Source organism: Heterodontus francisci, chromosome 10 (assembly GCF_036365525.1).
Source record: "Heterodontus francisci isolate sHetFra1 chromosome 10, sHetFra1.hap1, whole genome shotgun sequence".
NCBI classification, from domain to species: Eukaryota; Metazoa; Chordata; class Chondrichthyes; order Heterodontiformes; family Heterodontidae; genus Heterodontus; species Heterodontus francisci.
Window position 1 is genome coordinate 99005179 of NC_090380.1, and position 6000 is coordinate 99011178.

Consider the following 6000-nt stretch of genomic DNA (forward strand, 5'->3'; position numbering starts at 1 on the left):
GAGCAATAAAATTCCTGCATTTAATATTACATTTATTAGCTTTGAGCTTAGGTGATTTGTACAGGGGGTAGGTACTTTCCAGTTGCAGAAAATTGTTACTGCAGCTATTTTGATTCAGGCAATAGGAGTCATGCTGGGATATGGTTCTATTGGTAGCAGTTACCCTGTGAAACATTGCCCAAACTGAGCAGTCCTCATATGTACCTAAATGGAACCTGTAGGTAGGTTATTTAACCATAGATTAGAAGAACTTTTTTTTTATTCATTCACGGGATGTGGGCATCGCTGGCCAGGCCAGCATTTATTGCCCATCCCTAATTGCCTTTGAGAAGGTGGTGGCGAGCTGCCGCCTTGAACCACTGCAGTCCATGTAGGGTAGGTACACCCACAGTGCTGTTAGGAAGGGAGTTCCAGGATTTTGCCCCAGCGACAGTGAAGGAATGGCGATATAGTTCCAAGTCAGGATGGTGTGTGACTTGGAGGGGAACTTGCAGGTGGTGGTGTTCAAATGTATTTGCTGCCCTTGTCCTTCTAGTTGGTAGAGGTCGCGGGTTTGGAAGGTGCTGTCGAAGGAGCCTTGGTGCATTGCTGCAGTGCATCTTGTAGATGGTACACACTGCTGCCACTGTGCGTCAGTGGTGGAGGGAGTGAATGTTTGTAGATGGGGTGCCAATCAAGCGGGCCGCTTTGTCCTGGATGGTGTCGAGCTTCTTGAGTGTTATTGGAGCTGCACCCATCCAGGCAAGTGGAGAGCATTCCATCACACTCCTGACTTGTGCCTTGTAGATTGTGGACAGGCTTTGGGGAGTCGGGAGGTGAGTTACTCGCCTCAGGATTCCTAGCCTCTGACCTGCTCTTGTAGCCACGGTATTTATATGGCTACTCCAGTTCAGTTTTCGGTCAATGGTAGCCCCTAGGATGTTGATAGTGGGGGATTCAGCGATGGTAATGCTGTTGAATGTCAAGGGGAGATGGTTAGATTCTCTTTTGTTGGAGATGGTCATTGCCTGGCACTTGTGTGGCGCGAATGTTACTTGCCACTTATCAGCCCAAGCCTGGATATTGTCCCGGTCTTGCTGCATTTCTACACAGACTGCTTCAGTATCTGAGGAGTTGCGAATGGTGCTGAACATTGTGGCATTGAACTAGTGGCACAAATAGAGGTAATAGATCTAATCACCATTACAGAGACATGGTTACAAGGTGATCAAGGTTGGGAAATAAATATTCCAGGGTACACAATATTTTGGAAAGACAGACAGAATGGCAAAGGAAGAGGGGTTGCCCTGATAGTTAACGATGACATAAGGACATCAGTGAGAAAGGATCTGGCCTCAGATGACCATGGATTGAATCAGTATGGTTGGAAATTAGGAAAAGCAAGAATCAAAAAACACTGGTGGGAGTTTCTAGGCCCCTGAACAGTAGTTATACTGTTGGACAGAGCATTAAACAAGAAATTATTGGAGTTTGCAACAAAGGCAATGTAATAATTGTGGGGGACTTTAATCTTCATATAGACTGGACAATGAAATTGGCAAGAGTGGTCCAGAAGATACGAACATACAAATTAGGAGCAGGAGTAGGCCACTCGGCCCTTCGAGCCTGCTCTGCCATTCAATAAGTTCATGGCTGAACTGGTGACTCCACATTTCTACCTAACCCGATAACCTTCCACTCCCTTGCTTATTAAGAATCTAATTACCTCTGCCTTAAAAAAGGACTCACGACCCTCTGAGAGAAAACAATTCCCCTCATCTGTCTTAAATAGGTGACCCTTTATTTTTAAACAGTGACCCCTAGTTCTAGATTCTCCCACAAGGAGAAACATCCTTTCCACATCCACCCTGTCAAGACCCCTCAGGATCTTGTAAGTTTCAATCAAATCAACTCTTACTGTTCTAAATTCCAGTGGATACAAGCCTAGCCTGTCTAATCTTTCCTCGTAAGACGGCCCACCCATTCCGGGTATTAGTCTAGTAAACCTTCTCTGTACTGCCTCCAACGCATTTACATCCTTCCTTAAATAAGGAGAACAGTACTGTACACAGTACTCCAGATATGGTCTCACCAATGCCCTGTATAACTGAAACATAACCTCCCTACTTTTGTATTCAAGTCCCCTTGTGATCAACAAAAACATTCTATTAGCTTTCCTAATTACATGCTGTACTTGCGTACTAACCTTTTGTGATTCATGCACTAGGACGCCCAGATTCCTCTGCATCTCAAGTTCTGTAATCTCTCACCATTTAGATAATATGCTTTTTATTCTTCCTGCCAAAGTGGACAATTTCCCACGTTCCCACATTATACTCCATTTGCCAGGTCTTTGCCCACTCACTTAACCTTTCTGTATCCCTTTGTAGCCCCCTTATGTTCTTTTCACAAGTTACTTTCCTACCTATCTTTGTGTCATCAGTAAATTTAGCAACCATACCTTCGGTCCCTTCATCTAAGTCATTTATATAAATTGTAAAAAGTTGAGGCCCCAGCACAGATCCATGTGGCACACCATTCGTTATATCTCGCCAAACAGAAAATGACCCATTTATGCCTACTCTCTGTTTCCTGTTTGCTATCCAATCTTCTTTCCATGCCAATATGTTGCCCCCTACACCATGAACTTTTATTTTCTGCATATGAGCTTGTAGAATATTGTTGGGATAGTTTCTGAGAGCAATACATTGTGGAACCGACAAGGGATAAAGTGAGCTTAGATCTAGTATTGTGTAATGCAGTAGGGTTAATTAGTAATGTCATAATGAAAGAGCCACTGCAAAATAGTGATCATAATACCAGTGAATTCCATGTTAAGTTCGAAAGTGACATACTCCAATCACAAACAAGAATCTTAAACAAAGCCAATTACGTAGATATGAAGGGAGAACTGGATAAGGAAAATTGGGTAAATAGCCGAAAAGGTATGGCAGTAAATGAACACTGGGAAACTTTTTAAGGAAACAATTCAAAATGTTCAAAATTGCATTCCATGGAAAAACAAAAACTCAGCAAGAAAGACCCATCTGTGGCTTACTCAAGAAGTTGAGGATAGTATTCGATTTTTTTTAAAAAAGGCTTAACATGTTGCAAAAAAGAGGAGTAAGTCTGAGGATTGGTAGTGTTTTAGAAACCAGCAAAGGGCCACCAAAAAGTTGATTAAAAAAAAAGGAAAAAATAGAATGAGAGTCAACTAGCCAGTAATACACAAATAGATTGCAAGAGCTTTTATAGGTATATAAAAAGGAAGAGAGTAGCTAAAGTAAATGTTGGTCCCTCAGCAGAGACAGGAGAAATTATCATGGGGAATGAGGAAATGGCAGAGGCATTGAACAAATATTTTGTGTCTGTTTTCACAGTAGAAGACATAAGTTCCATACCAGAAATGGACGGTAACATTGGGGCTAAAAAGAGTGAGGAAATTAATGGTATTGATATCAGCCAAGAAAAAGTATTGGAGAAACTTGAGGGATTAAAACCTGACAAGTCCCTGGGACCAGATGGCCTACATCCTAGGATTCTAAAAGAGATAGCATCCACTATCTCTGCAGCTCCAGCTATGATTTTATAAAATTCCTTAGATTTGGGAATGGTCCCATCAGATTGGAAGCTTTTTAAGAAAGGAGGGAGAGAGAAAACAGGGAACTACAGGCCATTTATCCTGACATCAATTGTCGGGAAAATGCTGGAATCTATTATTAAAGAAGTCTTAACACTGCACTTAGAAAAGCACAGGTTGATTAGAACAAGTCAACATAGTTTTACTAAAGGAAAATCCTGATTGACAAATTTATTAGAGTTTTTTGAGGATGTAACAGGGTAGATAAAGGGGAACCAATAGACGTAGTATACCTGGATTTCCAAAAAGCATTCAAGAAGGTGCCACACAAAAGATTAATAGACAAGATAAGGGCTCATGGAGTTGGGGGTAATATATTAGCATGGATAGAGGATTGGTTAATGGACAGGAAACAAAGAGTGGGCCTAAATGGAGCATTTTCAAGTTGACATGCGTGAATAGTGGAGTGCTGGGGCCTCAGCTATTTATAGTCTATATTAATGACTTGGATGAAGAGACAGAGAGTAATGTTTCTAAAACAAAAACAAGAAATGCTGGAACCACTCAGCAGGTCTGGCAGCATCTGTGGAAAGAGAAGCAGAGTTAACGTTTCGGGTCAGTGACCCTTCTTCGGAACTGACAAATATTAGAAAAGTCACAGATTATAAGCAAGTGAGGTGGGGGTGGGGCAAGAGATAACAAAGGAGAAGGTGCAGATTGGACCAGGCCACGTAGCTGACCAAAAGGTCACGGAGCAAAGGCAAACAATATGTTAATGGTGTGTTGAAAGACAAAGCATTAGTACAGATTAGGTGTGAATACACTGAATAGTGAACAGCAGCAAGTGCAAACCTGAAAAAAAACCTGAAAAAAACAGTGGGTAAGCAAACTGAACAAACTAAGATGAAATGAAATAAATGCAAAAAAAGATTGTAAAAAATGTAAAAAAGAATGTAAAAAAAAAAGGAAGAAAAAATAACTAAAAATGAAAGTAAAATGGGGGGCTGTCATGCTCTGAAATTATTGAACTCAATGTTCAGTCCGGCAGGCTGTAGTGTGCCTAATCGGTAGATGATATGCTGTTCCTCGAGCTTGCGTTGATGTTCACTGGAACACTGCAGCAATCCCAGGACAGAGATGTGAGCATGAGAGCAGGGGGGAGTGTTGAAATGGCAAGCAACCGGAAGCTCAGGGTCCTGCTTGCGGACTGAGCGGAGATGTTCCGCAAAGCGGTCACCCAGTCTGCGCTTGGTCTCCCCAATGTAGAGGAGACCACACTGTGAGCAGCGAATACAGTATACTACATTGAAAGAAGTACAAGTAAATCGCTGCTTCACCTGAAAGGAGTGTTTGGGGCCTGGGATAGTGAGGAGAGAGGAGGTAAATGGGCAGGTATTACACCTCCTGCGATTGCAGGGGAAGGTGCCCTGGGACGGGGACGAGGTGGTGGGGGTAATGGAGGAGTGGACCAGGGTGTCGCGGAGGGAACGATTCCAGTAATGTTTCTAAGTTTGTTGATGATATGAAGGTAGGTGGAAAGGTAAACTGTGAGGAGGACACAGGCTGCAAAGAGATATAGATGGTTAAATGAGTGGGAAACAAGATGGCAGATGGAGTATAATGTACGGAAATGTGAAGTTATTCACTTTGGTCATAATAGAAAAGAAGAATATTTTTTAAAAGGTGTGAGTGTTGGTGCTCAAAGAGACTTGGGTGTGCTTGTACAAGGAACGCAGAAAGTCAGCATGCAGGTACAGCAAGCAATTAGGAAGGCAAATGGCATGTTGGCATTTATTGCAAGAGGATTGGAATACAGGAATAAAGGGGTCTTGCTACAATTGTACAGGGTTTTGGTGAGATCACATCTGGAGGACTGTCTGCAGTTTTGGTCTCCACATTTAAGAAAGGATATACTTGCACTGGAGGCAGTGCAACGAAGGTTCATTAAATTGGTCCCTGGGATGAGGGTGTTGTCCTATGATGAGGGGCTGAGTAAATTGGGCCTATATTGTCTGGAGTTTAGAAGAATGAGAAGTAATTTCATTGAAACATACAAGATTCTGAAGGGGCCGGATAGGTTCATAAGATCATAAGAACTAGGAGCAGGAGTAGGCCGTCCGGCCCCTTGAGCCTGCTCCGCCATTCAATAAGATCATGGCTGATCTTTTCGTGGACTCAGATCCACTTAACCGCGCTCTCACCGTATCCCTTAATTCTTTTATTGTTCAAAAAGATATCTACCTTAGCTTTAAAAACGTTTACTGAAGAAACGTCAACTACTTCACTGGGCAAGGAATTCCATAGATTAACAACCCTCTGGGTGAAGAAGTTCCTTCTTAATTCAGTCCTAAATCTGCTCCCTCTAATCTTGAGGCTATGCCCTCTTGTCCTAGCTTCACCATCCAGTGGAAACATCCTCTCTACTTGTATCTTATCTATTC